The sequence below is a fragment of the Amblyomma maculatum genome, chromosome 3 (assembly GCF_055883805.1).
Source record: "Amblyomma maculatum isolate TAMU_Amacu chromosome 3, ASM5588380v1, whole genome shotgun sequence".
Taxonomy (NCBI): Eukaryota; Metazoa; Arthropoda; class Arachnida; order Ixodida; family Ixodidae; genus Amblyomma; species Amblyomma maculatum.
In genome coordinates this window covers 192,852,460-192,875,548 of record NC_139346.1, presented here as the reverse complement: position 1 = coordinate 192,875,548, position 23,089 = coordinate 192,852,460, and the positions used below count along the sequence as shown (strand labels likewise).

Genomic DNA, 23,089 nt, shown 5'->3' with positions numbered 1-23,089 from the left:
AGTCACGTCTGATTCCCCCGAGAAAACACTCGTATACAGAGGGTCTTTCTTTTCAGCAAAATTACCAGCAGCGCCTTTTCACAAAGCCAACGGCAAAACGTGGCGCATCATAGGGGACGCAGGAAGATACAGCTGTCTTCGAAAGTTGTAAGATCAGTGACTACTTTGAAAAAGAGCCCCTGTTGAGAATCAACAGCATGTAAAACAATTTCGAACAAGCCGCACTACGTTATTGTAGTTTGAGCAAATTTGCTCTGGCAATAAAGTTCGAAGAAAAATAAAGCAATGTAGTAATCGATTACTGTTCGCTAATTATGTTTCCTTTACGAGGCTGTTTTGACCACTGTAATCAGTCGCATTTCAGATTGAGTAATTGCAATTGCAGCCGGTTCCTTATTTTCTGTAACGTGCACAAGATTCATGTTCACCTTTGAGGGCTGATAGCGACTTTTTACTGACCTTTCTTCCGAGCATATCGCTTGGAAAGCTTGATAGAAATAACCTCGAAAGGATAAACGGGATAACGGCACTGCACTTGAAATCAGCAACATAAGTATCCTGTACTGGTTCAGCTGAACTGTATGGTTACTTAAATAAGCATGTCCTAGGGCTAGCGAACACATCCTTGCGATCCCGCTTGTAACGTGACTGTTGGTGAAAAATAACGGAGCACTGTAGTATGGCCCGCCAGATGGCGCGCCTTATTGCATGTCGTCACAGCTGCAACGAACGCTACTTATGTGTCAATTACTCAACATATATACGGTATATATGCGGCACTCTGCCAGGAAATGCAAATAAAGTGAACGCCAGGATATGAATTTCTTTTTGAATGTTTTCATTTGAGCCCATACTTCATGCAAATGTAAGCGGACTGGCGAGATCAGAGAGGGAACGAGAACGCTTCCCCCAAAAGAGCGCTATGTCAACATTAAAACCGCCCAATTCCACTATCATACACAAGATTGGAGGTCAGCTGTGATTCCCCGCTACAGCTAAATTAGCTACAGCAACGTTCGCATCAGGGGGGGAATGTGTGATAGAGCTTCGGCGGTTGTTTTTCTCGCAGCTCGAGACCGACTATGCGAGGCTCTGCACCATTCCAGCTCCAATTTTGCGGATAGTACGTAAGTCCTCAGCGACGACACCTGGATATCGTCATTCGCACGCAATCCGTCTATGACATGTCAGGTGGCGATTACTTTTTTTGGCTTGTATGATAATAGCATGACAACTTCAGCACGCTGAAAAGATTGTACTGTCCGACAGAACTTAGGCGACCACATATGTTTGTTTCAACAATGGCAACCTCTGTTATTTTAGTTTTTTATTTAGCTTTATTTGTTAGTACCGGAAAGCATGCAGATAGCTCGCTGAGCCAGATTAATGCGTCGATTTAATCGCCGTGCACGTTCGGCTTTGCCGACCGGGGCAGCCACCTTTGGAGAACATTCATTTCCGAAGCGAGCACGGCACTGAAAAGCGAAAACAAATGCACCACGCGGCAGACCCAAAACCAGATGCAAATTTGAACGGCCGCGTGTCGCAAGATTGGTGCATGATAGCGAGCCAGTGCTTGCCGACATAGGCGCGCGCGCACTCCTCTCCGCTTATACATCCCTTCTTTCTCACATTGCATCGCACTGATTTTGTTTGGTGTCGTTTCGCGTTGGTAACTTAGAAGTTAGCATTTTTACCGAAAACCCGGCGGGCACAGTCGCAGATCTGCCAGCCTATATATAACGCGAGCCGAAGAGCGATCTTCTACTTTCGAAGAAAAACTCTCGCGGCGCCACCGCCGTCGGGTCAGCCGCCTCTCATCGAGCGTCGAATCTGAACGCATTTGCATCGCGTGAGACGATGTTGCCAGACATCTGAGTCATCTTTGCTATTTTTTTTTTCTTCCCTCCTATTCCTTCTTCCTCTGTTATTATTTTCTCTTTCCAAAGCACCGGACGACCCGGCGGGGTGCCGATAAAACACTCGGTTAGTACACCATAAATCTGGAAAATCTCGTTTTGCCGCGCGCTTGTGACTCCGATATCGATATACGAAATGTGAGGCTGTCTCCCCCCCTCCTCTCACTTGCTGACCTTTAGTACATACTCCTGTCTTGAGCGCGTATAACTCACTCGGACAACCGCGAGGCGGTTAGTATAGCGACTCAATACGGCACGCTCTGATTGCTGCATATGAGAAGCCTGCTTTATGAAAACGGCAGACATACTCGCCTATTTAATATGGCGTTATCACGAAGATACTCTGGTGGAAAAAGGGCTACTCTTTCAAGGGAAAGACGAACTCAGAGTGAGGTAGATATGTACTAAAAATAGAGTAAGAAGAGACCGTCAGCTCATGGCGACCACCACATTTTTCGAAGGGGACACGCATCAAAAGCATGAACGGGAGCTCTCATAAAAAAAGCGCATCTGGGACTTACGAATTATTTTTGAAAGCTCTTTGAAAGACATTGAAAACAATTCTAGGCGTTTCCAATGGGACAGGTAAAGGTTTGTATTATTATTATTATTATTATTATTATTATTATTATTATTATTATTATTATTATTATTATTATTGTTGTTGTTCTTTTGTTTTTCCTGAATCAGTGCCTGTGTCCGCTGCCGCTGCCCTCAGACTGGGTTTAAGGCCCGTCATTGCAAGTTGCCGTGTGCAACTTTTTCCTTAAATCTCCAATAAACTGTATGTTTATGGAAATAAAGGCAATTCAATTCAATAATCACATTTTGTATCTTTCCACTACAATATAAAAAGCTTGACGGGCCTCAGGAACTGAAAGACGAAATTTTAACGCTGTTTCGATCGTTCGGCAAAACTGCGCGGCAGACCCTGATGTGTATTTGATTTCTTGATTTCAATAAGTTTTTTTTTCTTTTTTTTTTTTCATGGTGCGGCTCTTAACTTCCATAACTCAGCCTGACGCCGTCTCAAGTCAAAATGTTTTGCTTCAACAGTCCCTCCTATCTCAACCACACGTAAAGAATAAAATGAGCTACATACCTGCGGGTAAACAAACACCGCGTTGCCTCCGCGTTTTAACCTCTCTTTTCATGACTAGAACTGCAGCGCAAAATTTCGCTAACAAAAGGCTATCGATTTTGGACGCGCCGGATTAAACAAGAACAAAAAAAAAAAAAAAAGAACAGGAAGAACGCGTAAACAAATGAACGAACCAGATTCGGCGTATTCCACACCTACGCTAGAATCGCGGCATTGATTAATGGTTCGAGAAACATGTTGGCATCTACAGGAAAAAAAAAAAAAAAGGGGGGGGGGGGGGGGAGAGCCCCGTATAGGAAACGCGGAAATGGCTTGTCATCGGCGTAAAACAGCGGTCTGTTTTCCGGCTTAAAACTAATGGCACCAGAAAAACCGATGTCATCGCGGGGACGCATTGAACTGCTCGGTCGGTCCATTATCGAGCCGATATTCGGCAGCTATTTGCAACTGTCTGGGAATATTTGTTCTCCGTGAGTCAGCCGTCCTGTCCGATTACCCGAATGGAAGGGAGGAATATATGTGTGGGTCTCACGTAAATGATCTTCTTCACTTCGCTTTGCACGCTTTAGTCACCATTTGTAGTAATGAAACATACTGAACCCAACCAAAAGAGGAAGATCATGAAGCGACTACAACATAAAGGCTTTTAACCACCGTGGTAACTCCACCACCGATCCTGAATTTATTTCATTTGCCTGCTTTTGCTCACGGCTGTGCATCTGAAATGTAACGAGGCATAGTGAACGGAAATGTGTTTTATCCCTGTCCTCGAGGTTAATCTAAAGTTTGCTTCACCAGCGTGTTCACGCCATATGCATTTTTTTATGCCCACAGGCGTAAGATATTGTCTAAAATAACGCAAATATAACAAGATTTGACGTAGCCTCTTTCCTTTTTTTTTTTTTTAAGAAAAGGTAATTTACCTCATCGTAAATTGACACTAGCTGACACAAGAATATGAACCGTGTTTCGGCGCTCAGTCTTCTAACGCGTTACCTAGCATACATTTTAATTTTTTCATGTATTTGAACAAATTTGCTTTTGCCCTAGCCTGCAAAGATAACAAACACTTTTGTTTGCTGGCAACACGATATAGAAGATCTCGAAAGCAGAAGCGTGGTTATTAATTTTCTGCCTGAGACTTGTACAGACTCGATCACACTTGCCTTGAGCACCAACCGTATCGCCCCTGAAAAAGCAGCTGCGTTAAAATTTCACTTCATTTGCTCTGAAGCACATAACTCGACCGCTCTACAAGTGTAATCGACTCTGCACGTGAATCGTGTAACAAAAGCAAACAAACAAACAAACTGTGAAATATCTAGATTATCAATTCCTGTAGATGTCAACAGCCCTTTTTCTAACTGTGTGGCTTGGTAACAGCGCGGTTTTAATGGTGATCTGCATGTCTTTATTCCCCGACTTCGATGAACGGTAGCACGAAAAGATGGGCTATCTCGCATGGAGAGCAGTTCCAAGGCATAAGCGGGATCACTGAACGTGCATAGTGCCGCACACACACACAAAATGACAGAATCGATAGTTCAGATTCTGTACATGTTTCCTGCTTCGTACGAAGCGTGGAAACAGCGGTTTAATTTCATCTCCGACAGGAAAAGAAGTAGGAAGAGGGAGCATGACGGAGACACGTGCGCAAATGGCTGCACAGTGTTAGTTATGGCTGGCGAGAATGCGGTAGTGTTAGGTGTTTTCTACGAAAGTCACGCAGGTGTTAGGAGACGACTGCAAATGAGAAAGAGGGGATAAAGAAAGGAAAGTACAGCATGCAGAAACAGATGTTTCGCAAAATGTATGAAAGCTGTTTCCTGCCGCTTGTTAAAACTATTTTTTTTTTCCCGCTGAATATTTTCTCTCATTTTCATTTCTCTATTCACGACAAAATCCGGTAGAGACTGGCTGCGTGCGTGCCCGAAGAGAACTAACCATCTGGTGATCGATGACGCCAAGCGACCGCGGGTTCACAAGTGACAATGACAGGCTCCTGCTTTTATCTCTCGTTTCCTTCTAGATGCTCTTTTATTTTTTTACTTATATTACGCGCTTAAAATGTAAAGAAGCAAACCGGTCGAGAATCTTCACGTCTCTTAATATTCGGAAAGTATAGAGTACGCGACGGGAATAATGTCAAAGCCGCTAATGGGAGAGTTTCATTGCAGCCAATGATCAAATCAAGACCATCTAATTAAAAAATTCAGTGGCAAAAAGATCGCAGAAATATTTCGATATAAGCTGAAATTAGGAATGTCTACATTTGACTCCGAAGCGCATGACGCAGACACCTCGAAGAAAAAAGAAAAGGTGAGTCTTCTCTCTCTCTCTCTCTCCATGTTTTTTTTTTTTCCAGCAAAATACGCGCTCACAGTACTGCAAGGAGCCGACAAGTGCATCAGTTCTCGAATGACGTCATGACATCGCTCACAACTGTCACGTCAAAATGATGGAATGTTTGGTGTGATAATGCGTAGGTGTTGTCTATTGCACTGCCCAGTCTCTTAGTGAGGTGGAGTGAGCACTACATTAGCTTCTCTCCAACATTGTCAGGATTAAAATGCACGTTAAGAAGTAACGGGACCAACCAACCAAACAGAAAAGAAAATTGGATGGCTTGACTGTAAGACAGAAACCTAATTGTCTAGGTTAAATGGTATTAAGTACCGAGGCGACAACACTGTACGAAGTATGGTAAGGAACAACGTCACAGAAAACCTCTCTGTCGTGTGTTTTCTGCGGTGTTTATTCTTACCATGTACGACCGACTGGTCAACAGAGTTTAAAGTAAAATGACTGACAAGGGCTACGCAGCGTCTTCCGATGCGTTCCAATATGATGATTGGCGCAAATCACGCAGCACTACGAAGCCCACCACATTTTAATAGTCCCCGTTGCGAAGGCTTGATTTCCACATGTAAAACACAAACGGGTGGCTGTAAGTACCCATTAACAGCAACGCCACAACTGACATGCGATATATGCGAAAGGCAGACCAAGACGAAGCACTATGAATGAAGTCAGACACCCTGAATCACATCTATAGATGAGTTACGAAATCGCAGGCATTCTACATGCAACGACCGAGACAATGCTGCCACGAATGTCAACGGATTTCGAAACTCTGTTTTCTACGGGAATGTCGTCGTTCTCGTATCATGCCGTGCACCTGCTGAGAGCGACTCTACACGGCGTGTAGGCGGCTGGCTACAAAAGAGTCTCCGAGTCTTGAATCTCATTAGCTCACATCATCGCCCCAGCTAAGTACGCAGCCGCGATAGACACCGATAAAAGCCCGAAATGGGAGAGATGTTAGCGCGTTGCTTCAGCAGCTAAGGGCGATAGAAGTACTGGCTTCTTGAGAAACGACAGGGGATAAACGACAGCAAATATCATAGATGTAGAAGTAGCATGAATGAATTAAAGCACTCGTTGTACAGCTTTAGTTTCGCTTCGCCGAAAAGTGCCGAACAATCGATCGCGCGTCGGCGGCTGTTCGGACTCACCTCGGCACCCCGTGCGATCGGACTTGCGGTAATCCCACGCTGTTGCGTCGATGGCGGCGGTCACAGGCGAAGGAGAGGGCGCATCCGGCGCCGGACACGAGCACGAGCACGAGTTGTCGTCGCGAGAGCACGGGAACCAAGCGAACACAAATGACGACGGAGAGCACCAACAGGGTGACAGTCGCAAGGCGGAGACTTCGAAACGCTGGACGGTACTCTTCAACGTCGTCGCAGTAGTCACTTCTCGAGAACGGGCGGAGGAGGCGGCGGCAACAGCAACGGATCCTCGAAGTGCGGTGATGTCAGCCGATGTCGCACGCTTCGCCCCCGGCGCGATCCACAGTCCCATCATGCCGGGTTGACACCGGTGGGAAACGCGCGCGCACGGTGGACAACGCGGCGTCGGCTTTGAAGATGGAGATAAAATAAAGTGCGTGTCCAACAACCCACTGGCGCTTCGTCACGTTTCTAACGGTGACTTCTCCGAGTGGTGACGGAGTTGGGGGCGGGGAAGGACAACCAGCGAACACGGATGGCAACGGTGTGAAACGGCGACAGACCGATCGCTCTATCACTCCGCGCGAGGTGAAACACTTTCCATGGAGCAGCAGCACACAGACACACACAGGGAGAAGCACGCTGCGCGAGCGTGCGCTCCGCACGAGCGCACGCACAATGTTCGCGCCGCGCGCACGCGATCACGGAGACGATGCACGGGAGGCTGCGAGAGCGCGAGCAGCGGCGGCAGTGGCAGCAACGGGAAGAGAAGGCGGCTGCTGCAGCGGCGCCGCTTCGGGTCGGAAGCGCGCCGGCCGAGTCGATGCAGCCGCGGACGGAGCGCGACTCAAGCGTTGCGCCGGACGGCGGAGAGACGCGTTTAGTTCTTCCTGAGGCCGCTGAGTGGCGCCGCGCGACCGAGGAGAAGGGAGAAGGAGAGAAAACGAGGGAGAAAAAGGAGCTAACGCGCACACACTTTGGAAGCAAGGGCAGGAGACGGCGGGGAAAGGGCGCGTCACTCGCGTCTGCCGGCTGAATCGCTGTTGCTGCCGCTACGTGGCGACGCGATTAAAGGAGAGGGCGAGTGTGGATCAGAAAAAAAGAAAAAAAGTTGAGAGCGAGCAAGAAAACTCAAGCATAGGCACAAGAAGAAAAAAAAGGATACTCGGTGGAGAGGGGATTTGGAAAGAAAAGAAATATGAATAGCGGAGACGGAGGAAAGGGAGAGGATTTGTAAAAGAAAAATATGAGTATCCATATGTGCGACGAGGAAACAATAAAAACGATATTGTTGCATGAGAAATAAAAAAGGGAGGCGCGTACCCTTTGCCTTGAGATGCTATAAAAATGCGCAAGGATGAGTGAATCGAAACTGGAGACTTGCTTCCTTCCCGGTCTCTCTCCAATCGTGGTGCCCGCTTGACAAAGATATCTTTTAGCGGGGCGATGGAAAGAAGAAAAAAAAATGTGCTTCTGCTTTCTCGATATGTCCACAGAGTCGGGCAGAACGGCAGAGAGAATAAACTTTGTTTCGTTACTTATTCTGTGAGATTGGCTCGCTGTAGCTCTGATAGCTTTCGAAGCGAACCGATAGTTCGAAGATGCAGCATACCGGAGTAGATGATTTCGATAGATGAGGACTCCCCGCTCCACACAAAGCACGATAAGAAAAGAAAGCAGGCTTTTAAAAGGCTTTTGAAACAAGAGCGCGTGTCCTCAGATCACACTCGGCAGTGTCGAGCGTGGTCAGTTGCGCATTGGCACCATAACCACTGTACACGTGGGAATCTTCTGCATCGATTTGCTGAGAGGAAAATGCTCAGCGGGCCAGTATGGAGCCCGAGAAACTACCTGTTCCCTTGGATGAAAAAAAAAAAAAAATAATAATAATAAATAAATAAAAAAAAGGTCGTGTTTTGGGAGACGGCAACAGCAGTAGGTTAGCAGGGATTTTGTAACAGACTTCGGTTTCAAAGAGACAACGACGGAAACACTGCGTTCCGCTGCGAAACCGTAAAAAGCGGCGCTAGCAGTAATTTCGAAATACATGACTCATGCGCAGATGAGCGAATGACGTAATAAAAATTACAGGACTACGCTGAATTAAGTCTGCTTAATAGCGGAAGTAGCGAAAGCCACTTTACATGGCTGTTTTCACTAAATGCACCATCATTGTCATCGACACTATCGTCAACATCACTATTACTACCGTAATCATTATCAACTAAATGCACCTTACTCGCTACTATCATCATTATTATCACCAACTGTATCGTCACTGTCAGCACCATTATCATTATCATCACTATCGCTGTTTTATTACTGTCATTGACTCATTAACAACTAAAAGTACCGTCATTGTGATCGCTAATATCATTATCACTATCACTAATTGCATTGTCATTGTCGTCGCTACTATATCATCCTTACATCAGACAAGAATTGTTTGTTTGTTTCTTTGTTTGTTTGTGGGGTTTAAAGTCCCAAAGCGAATCAGGCTATGAGAGACGCCGTAGTGGAGGACTTCGGAAATTTCGACCACCTGGAGTTCTTTAACGTGCGCTGACATCGAACAGCACGCGGCCGCCTTGCTTTTCGCCTCCAGGGAAAAGCGGCCGCTGAGGCCGGGATTCGATCCCACATCCTTGGGAACAGTAGTCGAGCGCCGTAACCACTGCGCCACCCCGGCGGGAACAAGGAGAATTACGATCTCACGAGTTATAGCAGGCTTGAGTTATGCAGCCCAGTGATTTCAGAAATGAGCTGTTTTAGTTTCTTTTCCCTCGATAGATTTCCCATGCAATAAAGAATTAAAAAAAAAAAAAGCCCGTCTTGGAGTAGTGAGTGGTCTGCGCTCTCGGCTGATGACTGGGGGGATAGGGTTTCGATTCCTGGCGGAGACAAGTTTTTTTTTTTTTTTTTTTTCTTAAAGTTAAAGGTGTCGCTTAGTGCGAAACCTTCTGCCTGCACATTTGCCCGACACTTCCTCTACACCAGCGATGAGCCAAGAAAAGCTTTCGTCCTAAAAATTAAATATAAAGTAAATTGATTTCGACCACGTGTGGCGCCACAAGCTGATAAACCAGCATTGCTTCGCGTCGCTTCCAATGGACCCGGTTGCTGCGGCCAGAAATAGAAGGCGCCTAATCGCGCTCAAGAGCATGCATGAAGCCACAACCGCTCAGCTACACAGCGGGTAATGTCTGGTTGTTATGAAAGAGATGAGGGTTGAAGAGCTGATCAGAATGTCGGCACTATCGATCTTTTCCCGCCGTACAAAGCTCTTGAGAAACACCGCCTAAAGAGGAAGGAGTATGTCGAAACACCCCGTTAATTTCAATACGAAGTGGTGCAACTGAAATGATCTAGCCGTGTAATAAGGAGCCAGCGCTTGAACAGGAAAGGCCACATGCAAGCCTTAAAACATCGAATAAAAGCACGCTAATTAGACTTCTCTTCGCACGGGTCGCTGATCGCTTTGACTACACGCATTCGGACTGCCGACGTCCAGTGACCTTGACAAACGACCGTAATGCTCCTAAATACTCTAACGCCAAATTCAAACCTAAATGCGGGTACAAATCGGGATACCGCGGCCGGGAAGTTCCAAAATTCATACCGTTTTCATATGGGTTGGGGGAGGGAGGGGGTGAGGTCATTGCTCTGCAATAAAAAACGAAACAATGAAAAACAAAATAAGTGCGAAGACTCTGTCTTACGTGAGACATAAAATAAGGGCTTTATTTTTTGTCATTGTAAACTACCCTCTGAATAAATCAATAGACGACTCTTACTAAATTCCTTGCGGTGTCTCAGTTCCATGCTTTGCACAGTGTATACATGCTCCCGAAGCCGCATTTTCGAAGAAAAATGTTGTTTAACAGCCCTTTCACTTTTGAGGAACCTGTTATTGGTGCAAGATAATCGTAAAATTCAGTTATATCCGAAAATGAAAGGCCCTATAAACCTTAGTAAAAGGAATCAAGGATGGCATCGTCGGAAATCTATCATGATTGCCGATTCTGAATTATATTGTTTGACGCATGGAGCAATTCAACAGTATTTGGAGAGAAGCTTTTATAAAGCCCACGCTCGCCTCGATCCTCACTCGTATAGTCTAATTTTGGCGCCCCTTACAAATGGTCCAATTTCTTTTATACCTTTATTAACAGGGGCGAATTTTTAAAAGCCCCGCTATTCATAATGCTAACAAATTCCTGTGCTCGGTGCCTTCTTTAAGATAATGCCATGCAGAAAAAAAAAAATCGTCAATGCCCTTATTTCTCTTTATTCTTTTTTTTTTTCTTGGTCAAAATTAGCTGCAAGCAACGTGTTTGGCACCGTGGCAACAAGAAAGTTTCTGCAACTTCGAGCGTTCAAGCGTACCCGCACTGACCAAGCTTCCGACAACATCGTTTATGGAATTTGGCACACAGTCTCTGAAAGACGCCAAACGCTTAATTAGTTGCCAAAAAATTAATTACTGGCGATGCCACTAGCGGAGTCTCGCCGGAAGGCAACATCACATTCTTTGTCCGGGCTGAGTTGCTTCCGCGGGCTGTGGTACTGTGAGCCTTCATTTGTTATTAGTGAGAGTTCGCCGCACGTTCAGCTGAGGCAAGAATTATACCGTAGAGGTAACCACACAGAACAGCCGTTCACAGAAAGATTACAACGCACCCAAAGCGGGCTGGAAAACGGTGTAAGCTAAGCGTATATTGCGCTGCAGAGGAACCACGGAGCTTTCATTTAGATGGCTAATTGGCTTGCTTTCAAAGTACATTTTCAGGGCACAGTCAATTAGGGGATATTTAGGCTGCGCTAAGTTACAGGGCTGCACATAATACTGGAGCGAAATGAGCGTTGAATACAAGCACAAGAACGCGGCTTGGAGCATTTGGCAAGGAAAAGACGAAAGAAAGAGAGAGGGAAATAAGCGAACAGAAAACAGAACAGTATAAGAAACGAAACACTTGCTACGCGCTCCGAAGACCCGTAGGTCGAGATCGTGATTCTCGTTTACCGCATCCACCTCCCCGGGTCCAGTGGCCCCCTTTTTCTCCCGGGTTTGCTTTCCTAATTACCAGAAATTCCTTTGAAGGCCCCCAGTTTCTGTCTCTTGCATGCCTCTGGCTTAAATGTATCATTTTGAGGAGGAGTGGGTGAGCGGCCATTTTTCTTTTGTCAGAGCGATAAATTAATGCAAGCGAACCATTGCTCATTTAACTATATTGTATACTCCGTGCACACCTCACAATTGCTTATAGTTGCTTCCCCCTTTTTGTTGATTGCGGAAAAATAAATCGGTTGAAGCAAAAACATTGTTCATCCTTCTGGCTGGGGTATGCCCAAGCAGGGTCTAAAAGTAGACTGGACAGGCGCCTTGACGGTCATGCTGTTTTGAGGCTCAATGCGGTCAGTCCGCGGTCAAGCAGTTTTGAGAGCCCTGATCGCAGCGCAGACCACTATATATGTTTTGCATCAGCTATAGACATATTTGTAGATCGTCGTTGGTAATGCATGCTGCTTTGTGTCCGCGCGGCGTAAGAGCAATGACGAATAAAGATTGAGCACGAGATGAGTGCGGTGATGATTGATTTGAATAATTGTGCAATTACTGCTGTGCTGGCGGCGACAGATGATGAGTCACAAAGAAGCATTTCGTCAGTGTAGTCCCATACAGCCATAACTTGCACAGCTATGAGCGAGATCATCGTTGCTCGGAGGCCAGAAGAAACACGATGAGGCGTCTCAGTTCCATGCGTGTACTTACAGACTACAGGCGACCAGAATCGCGCACTGAAGGCACAACTATACGGACTTTATGTAATCACTGGCTTACATTTGATTGCCGCCCGCGTCCGCTGGCCATCTGCTTTTCATACACTTGCTCTGCAAACGGACAGGGGGAACGCAACGATAAACTTAAATATTAGAGTGAGAGAAGGTGCACGATACCAGGTGAGGTAAGCGGACAATAATTTACTGGCATTTACGGGTACAGGTAAATGTGCTAGACGCCACAAGCATGAAAAGTAGGCTAATTTGAGCAAATTAAGCAGACTTGCGACTCTAACGCTGGCTCGAGCAGAGAAGCCAGTAACCCTCTCCAATTACGAAGAATAAGGCGCCACACTTTCAGAGCAGACCACTCAGAAATCAGCAGACATTCTGCGTGCAAGAAGACAGAAAGGAGGAGAGGAAGAAGAAAGAGAAGTTGCAAAACGCATGTTGCGTTTCGGTTCGTCCCTTAATTCGTCGTTTTCATCTGCCCGCGCCGCCTGCTGATCGGAGACGGAGAGCGGAAGTGAGGTCATCAAAGGCAAAGCGCAGCCGTTTTATTTAAATCCGCTATCGACTCGTCGGGCCGCTTGTTGTCTGTTGTCTTTGTACGCGGTTGCTATAGAAGCCGGCTGTGGACGCTACAGCTGCCTCACCGCTGACTGCTGCTGTTGCTTTTCGTCACCGCCCCCTGCCCTCCTCTCAGTCGTTCCCTTTGTCTGTTACGAGACGGGAAACGATGGACGAGAGGAGGGTGAAAGGGACGGACAGATAGCTACTAACGACGGAGAAAAGAGTACAAGTCAACGCATTCAGACTCTGGGTAAACGCAATCGTAATGGTGACGCTGATTCAACCCGCCGTTCTGCAACAGCGAAATATTCCAATAGGCTGTTATTACCTGGTCAGTTTGTTTGAGTGATGTTTCTTTGAATACGTTTACGAAGTGCTGTAGAATGTACAAGGGGTATAGAGAAAATGTTTACTATATGTGTGCTGTCTTTGCCAAAGTAAACCAGGCTGCAGGGTCTGCTTCTCACTCGCATGAAGTTCACGCCCCCTCTGAAGCTGAAAGTGTCGGCGAGGTAAATTCTAGCATTTGTGGCCACGTTTTGATAGTGTGACGTTTTGATACTGAGCGAAGCAGTACGGGCTCCGTAATACGGCTAAGAAGCAAAGCTCAAGTTTAAGTTTGTTCCTGTAATATAGCTTTCTATACGAAATCCTCGGGGCAATGGAAGCCTGCCACCACTACACTGACATCGAGGTTACTTAATCGAAAGTTTGCTAGCGTCAACACTTCTTCACCCCTACATTATAAAATGGGAAGCCGACCTCTTCATGAAATTGCACGCAATGTAGCTGCGTGAAACTAAATAGTTCTTGCCTTAAAGCTGGATACACCCACCAATGGCGAAGGGCCGTCTAGTAAGGGTAGGCGCAGTGTAACAACGGAAAATGCATTAACTACTGCTTCAGTGCCCCCCCCCCCTCCCCCCTTCCACCGCCCCTCCCTTGCATCATCATCCCGGAGGTTTTCTTTACAGATGTTCTTTCTTTCCTTCTCTTTTTTTTTTTTTAATCAGAATTTACAACTACAATGCGCAGTCAAAGGCGGAGAACCAAAGCGTCAGTGCCTTCCTTGCTGCCGCGCACATTACAGCGAAGGAGGAAAGCCTCCAGTGAAGCGGTGATGGAACTCTGTCATGCAGGCGATCCGTTCGCCATTCGCATATTGTACGCGCAGTGAAAAGCGCGCGCAAACATTAGGATATCACGAAAACGAAATGTGAAAATGGTAAAGAACGGCTCAAACCAGGCGAAGCGCTCATTTGAGTAGCGTTAGGTATCGTTTTTCTGCACGACAACACCGTGAATACCCCGCAGGTGTTGTCTCAAATCGCTACTTCATGAATATAAGACCAGTGTTAGCACTTCTCTGCATTCGAAAGGAAAATAATGGAAGGAAGCACATGAGGGACGCGCAAAGTCTGAGAGTGCGTGACGCTGGCAAGTTAGAGATATTCGATCTGATTCCACTTTGCCGCGGCTTCCTCGGTCAGGCACCGGTGAGCCGATCCAGTCGCGGGATCGCGGGAAACGAGCTCTTTCTGGCAGAACACGGTGGCGGTGGGGTGAAGAAAACACCTGCTCCGAGGGAGCAGCAGTCGCAAGTGCATCCGTGCGCACCACTCCACCTTTTCTTTTAATTCCTTCTTTTCTCCTAAGTGGGCGCCACTAACAAAGCCGCAATGAAGCCTTCCGCGCCTTGAAGGGGCTGCAAAATACCTTGCTGGCCGTGATTTATAAAGGCAAGGAAAAGAAAATAGAGCGACGGCCGTTCCGTGTTGTAGGCGATAATGCGTGTTGGTTTATGTTTCCCCCCCAATCCTCACCTGCTCTTCCGACCTCCTATACTTTCGACCCCCGTGCTTTTGACTTTCTGGACCAGCTTCGTTTTTACATATGCCAAAGCGACCCGGTGCCGGCTACTCCGTGTCCTCACTATCACCAAACCGGTAGGCACCGTTGCTTCCTCAACCATCCAAAGGCTTCTGCGGGTTTCTCGCTCGTGTAGGATGACGCCAGCACCTGCGCTGCCGCCAGCGGAGTGTGAGAAGAGTTTTTCGAAAACCGTTTCAACGGACCGCTGATTCGTTCGACGGTTGACTCGCTTCCGCACCTTTTTTTCCTTTCCTTTCCCTCTCTCCGCGTCTTCTGTAACACGCTTCGCAGTCGCCGCCGTGACGATGACGAGCGACGTTTCGCTTCGTGGCGGCGGCGAAGCAGGAAGCGGCCGAAAAGCGAGAGTCGCCGCCGACTCATGCGAACTGTCCATGCGTGTAAAGGCGGCGAACGGCGGGCAGACCATGGGAACATCGGCTGCGCGTGCATACCAATTCCTCTTTGGTCACGCTAATTCTATATCGCCGTCGCGCGGCGGCGGTGACAAGGCAACCGGCGTTTTTCCGCACAGGCCACTACTGTAGCTGACGCCGATGCAGTTAGCTGCCGAGACCAATGGGGACAAGGCGTAATGACTAGCGTGCGTATCTCATACTGTGAGCTTATGATCGCTGGCCGCCTTTCCCCGCCACTGCATGTCCTGGACAATTTCTCAGGACAGGTCGTGTCCTACACGTCCCATGTTTATGTGCGGGTTTGACCATCGTTGAAATTCGCGTTTCAGTTTCTCCCATGACCTACACCTTCGTCATTGCCCCCGAGCTGTTTATTCAATTATCTCCGGTTCTTAACCCGCCGATCCTCTAACCATTCAGATCGATAGGCACTTTCCAGAGCGCATTTGTTCGCCGGCTGTGGAATCTAATTTCGCATGTGACGTCATCAGCACGCGACAGCTTTCGCAAGACCCCCTAAAGTTAACCCGAAATATATAATCGCCGTCTACATCGAATTACGTGACCAAGCTCGACACCACACAGGCGGTGTGAGAGGCAGGTCAGCTTTAAACCTTGCGTATTTAAGACGCTCGAAGCAGATAGCGGGAGATAGATTCGCGTACACTTCGTCCTGCATCCCTGGAATGAAGAGAATGACTCGTAAAGAGAAGCGTGGAAAGAAAACAGCCGCCGATGACGCAGCAATCCCATAAACATTCTTATTCAACGGCCGCGCCATGCTGCCACATAGAGCTCTACGGACAGCAGCCTGTGTATTACACGAGCTCATTTTCCAGTGCGCCCCATCCTTTTTCTGGCACATAAGCGCCAAAATGGAGCTACGAAAAACAGAGTCGGTGCCCCCAAGATTCGCAATTACTCAGTCCAGTCACGCACTCCGATGCTGCAGTAGTTATCGCGCACGCCGTTTACATTGGAACTGGTTACACCCAGCGCTGCTGAGGGGTCCGAAAAGCTCCTCGCGTAAATGAACACAACACACACACACACACACACACACAAACTCGAGGGAGCGCGCGAACAGAGAGGAATGGACAGAAGTGTCCGTGAAAACAGGGCTGCGAGTAGCAATAAGCGCGCCAAATCACCCCCGTTCGAGCGAAGGCTGACTCCACACCCTCGTCGGAAAGACACAAAGGTAGATTCGGCGAGTGAAGAATATAATAAAAAGGAAGGAATCCCTCTTGCCGAATGAGTGACCAAAAAAAAAAAAAGAAAGAAAGAAAATACCTTCTACCCAGTTTCTCTTCTCCAGCCAGGTGTCCACGGTGTGTGTCTGTGCGTGCTCGTTCGCGTTCGCGCATTATACACAGAACAAATTGGAAACGCCAGCAAAGTACAGGTGAAGCCACTGTACGGCTCGGTTCGAAAGAGCCTCGCCGACAATTTCACGCGCATAAAAGAAAGCACGCGGTAACGAGGGCCCCGTACGAAGGACAGAAGGGTAATAGAAGCACGACGTGAAGCAAGGCAAAAGTAGAAAAGAAACAAACATGAGGAAAGGAGGAGCGAGAGAAGGCGCACAACGAGAGAGAAAGAGGAATGTCCCCGACGGGAAAAACGCCGGTAATTGCCGACCATTTTTCAATCGTCCGCGTCGTCGTCGTCTTCGCAGTCTTCACCACCAGTGTCTGCCGTGAGAACTCGGAAGGTCGCGCTAATTGACGACTGGATATAACACGACGCGAGAACGAACGAGTTCGTTCGGTACTGTGCCGATGCCGGGATGGAGCACTTGACTCCAGACCGGCTCTCTCCAGAGGCACGGAGCGGCTACTCGCTTCCCTCCTTTCCCATCGTCTTCAGCCGTTGCGTCGATCGACAGCGCGTACGCGTGGACAACGTTGACGTCGGTGTCATGGGAACCAGGCTAGGGCTACATAATGTGCATCGACAGAGGAGACTAGCCTCTAGCCGTTGTTACGACCAAGCATCCGCAATTGCGCGCTCTATTGTTCGCCTGTGGGCATGGATAAGTTTTGTGAATATGTGGTGATGGTCCAATGGCTCTAAGTGAGCCTGTTTCCAGGAATCCTGTTTTGTAAGCATGTTTTGCTTTGTGGACAACCTGCAAATGCCAAATTGACCTTGTCAAGAGAACGTCTGGAAAAACACAAAGAAACGTCCCCCTGAGGGAAATAGCAGGAAGTGCTTTCTTTCTTTTGTTCACCCTTCCAGTCGAGAAGGGCTATCGTCCAGTGAGGAATGTCTACTTTTCAAAGGAGACGACAGAGTGACATGTCCGCTGACGTGCAGGACAAGAAAGGAGCATGACTCATACGGCCATTAAGTGATTTCCCGGGAATGCAGGAAAGATTTGCAATTGTCGAAAAGGGACCATGTTGGGAGCCCTATGCGGCGCCACGTGCACTCAGGTTTCTGAGAAGTAAAACCCCTTGTCAGAACCAGCCTGTGGTTTCTTTGCTGAAGAATAGAAATGTACCTCCTCTCCTCGCCGTTCCCAAGCTTTTCCCGCCAACAAGTGATCACGCCCAACGAATGAATGCCGGACCAGTCAGTGCTTCAGACCATCAGTGCAGTGATGTGTTCGATTGGATGCCGATACCTGAGGGGCGTGCCCTGGATTTGGTTGGTCAGCATCTTCAGAGAGGGGCTGGACATAGGGGGTTTTTAAGGACGCTGCAGAGCACGAAATGTCGCTCTGGGCCCTGGGTAAACGGCTCATCCAGTCGCTTCTCGCTATGAACTCTTAACGCTTGTCATTTTGCTGATGTACCCTTCTTCTTCATGTAAATATTCTTGTAAATACGTTTTCTCAAAGTGCCAGTAAACCTGCTTGTACATATTTTACCAACTTCGAAGATTCAGTCCTTCTTCAACCCGGAGTCTCTGCACGCTACCAAGTGAAGGCCGGGTCGACGTAGCCCCAGCGTCACGACAACTGGTGATCAGCGGTGGGATCTGAATCTGCAAGCACAACGACTGGTGCCCAGCGTTGGGATCTGAATCTACAAGCCACAACATCTGGTGATTGGAGGTGGATCTGAAGCTACAAGCCACAACACCTTGTGATCGGAGGTGGCATCTCAAGCAACAAGCAGGAGCAACAATCGGCCAAGAGGGCAGCTCGGAACATCGATCGCATGTGTGGGTGAGTGCTTGGCTTTTCTTCTGATGTGGACCAGGTTCTAGAACAGGGTTAGATTTTAGAACTGGTAAAGAGAGTGTGGAAACGCCTTTAGGTTGGTAGTTTGCACAGTTGTTTTGGAAGTAGCCGACACTCGGAGCGATCATGGACCTACAAAAGCTGCAGAAACCGGACCTGTTGCTATTGTGTGAGGAATTGGGAATTGATACAAGTGGTTTGGCACGAAAACCTTTGATTATAAAGGCAATCACAGATTTGGGAGCCGATGATGAGGAGCTCAGTGAAGCATGGAACCTCATCGCCCAAAAAAAGGAGGAACAGCTCAGACAGCAGAAAGAGCGGGAAAAAGAGGAAAAGAGGCGTGAGCGTGAACTTGAGAGGGAAAAAGAGGAAAGGGAGCGCGAACGTCAGAGGGAAAAAGAGGAAAGGGAGCGCGAACGTCAGAGGGAAAAAGAGGAAAGGGAGCGCGAACGTCAGAGGCAGAAAGAGGAAAGGGAGCGTGAACTTGAGAGGGAAAAAGAGGAAAGGGAGCACGAACGTGAGAAGCTTGAAAGAGAAGCAAAAAAGCGGGAGCTAGAAATTGAGCTCCGGAAATTAGAAGTAGAGTTGAGCAAGAGGTCGGGCAATTGTCCCCAGCTAGCGGTACCTCTTCTCAACAAGGAGGCAGATTTCAAGATGTCAAAGTACATGCAGCCATATGTGATATCAGGGGATATCGGTCTGTATCTGGGTAACTTTGAGCGAACTTGCGAAGAACTGTCCTTCCAGCGAGACACGTGGTCTCAGAGATTATTGACGGTTCTGCCCTGCGAGGCAGCGGAGGTTGTCGCGCGGCTAAACAAGGAGGACGCGGACAACTACGAGAAGGTCAAAGCTTGCCTTCTGATTTTCGGAGACAGAGATGTGCAGGCCTTAACACGTTCAAAGGCGCGAGAAGTAGCTACACTGCTCATTTCAGAAAAATCAACAGCGGAGGAAACGGCAGTTAAAACAGTGGTAAATGCGGAAAATAGCGGGCCAGAAAACTTTGAGAGCGAGGCATCTCAGATAAGTCAACATGAAAGTGAGCTTGATAAGACACGGAATGAGGACGTTCTTGAAAGTAACCTCTTGCCGCCAGTGTCTAGTAATCTCACGAGACTTTTAAGTGGAACCCGAGAGGACTTAGCTATGGAGCAAGCCAATGATCCCAAGAATAAGCTCGAAGTACAGTGGGAAGGACCTGCTGAAGTCGTTGCAAAGCTTTCTGACACTAACTACGCAGTGAAAATCCCCGATAGGCGTAAAGCAGTGCGCATTTATCATTGCAATCTTATGAAGCCTTATGTGCAGAGGGAAGCCGTGGTAAATCTAACGTTAAACCTTCCCGAGGAGATGGGGGACAACTTGATTTGCCTCAGCGGAAAGGGAAGCAACGCTCAGGAGCTTCTCAAAAAGACGGAGCAGAGAGGAGAACTAAAGAAATCCCAGCTGTCCGATCTGGGCGAGATAATAACAGAGTTTGAGGCCTGCTTCGTGGACAGGCCAGGCAGAACTGATTTGACTGAGCACGATATTGAGCTGACTTCAGACGTGCCAGTGCGATCAAGGTGCTACCGATTTTCTCCAAGGCAAAGAGAAATTCTGGATAGGGAAGTAACTCGCATGCTGGAATTGGGAGTAATAAAACCCTCGGAAAGCGATTATGCTTCGCCTATGATCTTAGTAGAAGCTCCAGGTAAAGACCCTAGGCCTGTGGTAGACTACCGAAAGCTAAATTCTCTCACCAGGGATCAAGTGTATCCTATTCCGAATATTGAGGAGAGAGTAGAACAGGTCAGTAATGCGGCATATGTGACTACGCTGGACCTTACTCGAGGATACTGGCAAGTACCGCTCACTGAACGCGCCAGCAGATACGCGGCTTTCGTTACTCCGACGGGCAGCTACCAGCCAACAATGATGAGTTTCGGGCTCAAAAATGCTCCATTTTGTTTTTCCCGACTCATGGATAGGGTTTTAAAGGGGTGTGAAACATTCGCGGTGCCTTGTTTAGACGACATTGCGGTTTTTTCCGACTCATGGGCGAACCATATGGTACATCTAAGAGCTGTACTGAGCCTTTTGCGTCAAGCTGGACTAACCGTAAAGGCCGAGAAATGTTGCCTGGCAAGGGCGACCGTGGACTACTTGGGTCACAATGTAGGTCAGGGTTTCAGGAAACCCAGCGAGATTAAGATTTCTACGGTAGCAGACTACCCGCGGCCGAGCACGAAGACGGAAATTCGAGCATTCCTGGGTCTGACTGGGTACTACAATCACTACATCCCTAACTATTCAGCTTTGGCTAGCCCTCTGACCGACGCTCTCCGCAAGACAGAACCGACAAATGTAGTCTGGGACGAACAAAAGGAAGCCTCCTTCGTAAACCTGAAGGCTGTGCTGATTAGCCGTCCGGTATTGCGAGCTCCAGACTATGGCCGAGAATTCACGGTCCAGTGTGATGCCAGTGATCGAGGGTTAGGTGCTGTTCTCTGCCAGAGAGATGACGACGGTAATGAGCACCCCGTGCTCTACTTGAGCAGAAAACTGAGTACTAGAGAGAGGGCTTATTGCGCGTCAGAGAAAGAGTGCGCTTGCATTGTATGGGCCATTCAAAAATTGCAGTGCTATCTTGGAGGGGCCAAATTCACCGTAGAGACGGACCATTGTCCCCTAGCTTGGCTGCAAACTGCGACATCGAAGAACAGTCGCCTTCTTAGGTGGAGCTTGATTTTACAGCAGTACAATTTTGAAATAAGATACAAAAAGGGGAAGTTAAATGGGAATGCGGACGCGCTTAGCCGCTCTTTCTAAGCGGTCCGAGATGTTCCTCACCATGTATCCAAATTGATAATCAGGTTTTTTTTTTTTTTTTCGTGCGCTTGTATATGTGTGACTATGTAAAGCAGCACGTTTGGTTTTCTAGGAATACGTAGGTCCTAACGTCTTGAGTGTGGGCTTTTCTCGAACAACAATGGCAGTTTCTTTTGACCTGGTCTCTTCAGACGGGAGCCGAGTGCTTGCTTCGACATGTGGTTGAGTTTCAGACAGCTCGAGCAATTTGGCCTACAACAATCAAGACAACGCGACAAGCAACAGCGAGCTTCAAGCGTTCACGTGCAGGCCATTAAGTCGTCTCTTCATGCAGCAGCTGCGGCTGCTGCCCTCCGAGTCTCTTCTGGCGGGGGAGGAGGCTGTTACGACCAAGCATCCGCAATTGCGCGCTCTATTGTTCGCCTGTGGGCATGGATAAGTTTTGTGAATATGTGGTGATGGTCCAATGGCTCTAAGTGAGCCTGTTTCCAGGAATCCTGTTTTGTAAGCATGTTTTGCTTTGTGGACAACCTGCAAATGCCAAATTGACCTTGTCAAGAGAACGTCTGGAAAAACACAAAGAAACGTCCCCCTGAGGGAAATAGCAGGAAGTGCTTTCTTTCTTTTGTTCACCCTTCCAGTCGAGAAGGGCTATCGTCCAGTGAGGAATGTCTACTTTTCAAAGGAGACGACAGAGTGACATGTCCGCTGACGTGCAGGACAAGAAAGGAGCATGACTCATACGGCCATTAAGTGATTTCCCGGGAATGCAGGAAAGATTTGCAATTGTCGAAAAGGGACCATGTTGGGAGCCCTATGCGGCGCCACGTGCACTCAGGTTTCTGAGAAGTAAAACCCCTTGTCAGAACCAGCCTGTGGTTTCTTTGCTGAAGAATAGAAATGTACCTCCTCTCCTCGCCGTTCCCAAGCTTTTCCCGCCAACAAGTGATCACGCCCAACGAATGAATGCCGGACCAGTCAGTGCTTCAGACCATCAGTGCAGTGATGTGTTCGATTGGATGCCGATACCTGAGGGGCGTGCCCTGGATTTGGTTGGTCAGCATCTTCAGAGAGGGGCTGGACATAGGGGGTTTTTAAGGACGCTGCAGAGCACGAAATGTCGCTCTGGGCCCTGGGTAAACGGCTCATCCAGTCGCTTCTCGCTATGAACTCTTAACGCTTGTCATTTTGCTGATGTACCCTTCTTCTTCATGTAAATATTCTTGTAAATACGTTTTCTCAAAGTGCCAGTAAACCTGCTTGTACATATTTTACCAACTTCGAAGATTCAGTCCTTCTTCAACCCGGAGTCTCTGCACGCTACCAAGTGAAGGCCGGGTCGACGTAGCCCCAGCGTCACGACACCGTGCACCACACTCTCAAATCCCTCCCTGCCTCTTTGCTCGTGGCTAGTGCGAACTTTCCTCCCCTCGTTGTGTCCGCGCTTCTTTGCCCCAGTGTTGTTAGAGGTCCGTTCTAGTTTCGTCTCTCCTTAACGGACGAAGGTTCGTCTACAATAGCCCCCCCCCCCCCCCCCCCCCCCCCTCTCTCTCTTCATTCCCTCGACGTTTCGGCTAAGGTCGCACTTTCTGCCCTTTCCTCGCTTTCTCCAGACGTAAAGCGAGACGGGCGTGTGGCTAATTGCTCAGATGCGAGAACGCGGCGAGGAATTAATGACACCGACGGCAGGGGGCAATCGATGACCCTCTGTGCCAATGTCGTCCGTAGCTTGAGTCCGTCGATCGTCGCTGATCGGTGTTCGTTTGCTCCCTGGCTCTCTCAGCGCGGGCGGACGTGTCGTAACTTCGCCTGGACAAAAGAACGCCTCTATCGCGACGCCTGATTGCGCGGGGACACAGGTGATTTCTCACCGCTGTTCCTGCTGCCTCCAGTGCTACTCGTTCGGC

The 23,089-nt window shown here is 48.1% G+C and overlaps 1 protein-coding gene across 3 annotated transcripts in view; it reads right to left on the bottom strand.

Moving 5' to 3' along the window:
* Positions 1 to 23,089, bottom strand: part of LOC146197306 (uncharacterized) — a 525,739-nt gene that overhangs the window by 161,092 nt on the left and 341,558 nt on the right. Inside the window, exon 1 of one of the 3 annotated variants that reach the window (XM_084599120.1) lies at positions 6,537 to 7,374. The exons of the other annotated variants lie outside the window; for them this stretch is intronic. The gene's annotated coding sequence lies outside the window, so the exon portion shown is untranslated. Of the gene's footprint in view, positions 1 to 6,536; positions 7,375 to 23,089 lie in introns of those variants that run through there. 3 annotated transcript variants of the gene reach the window in all.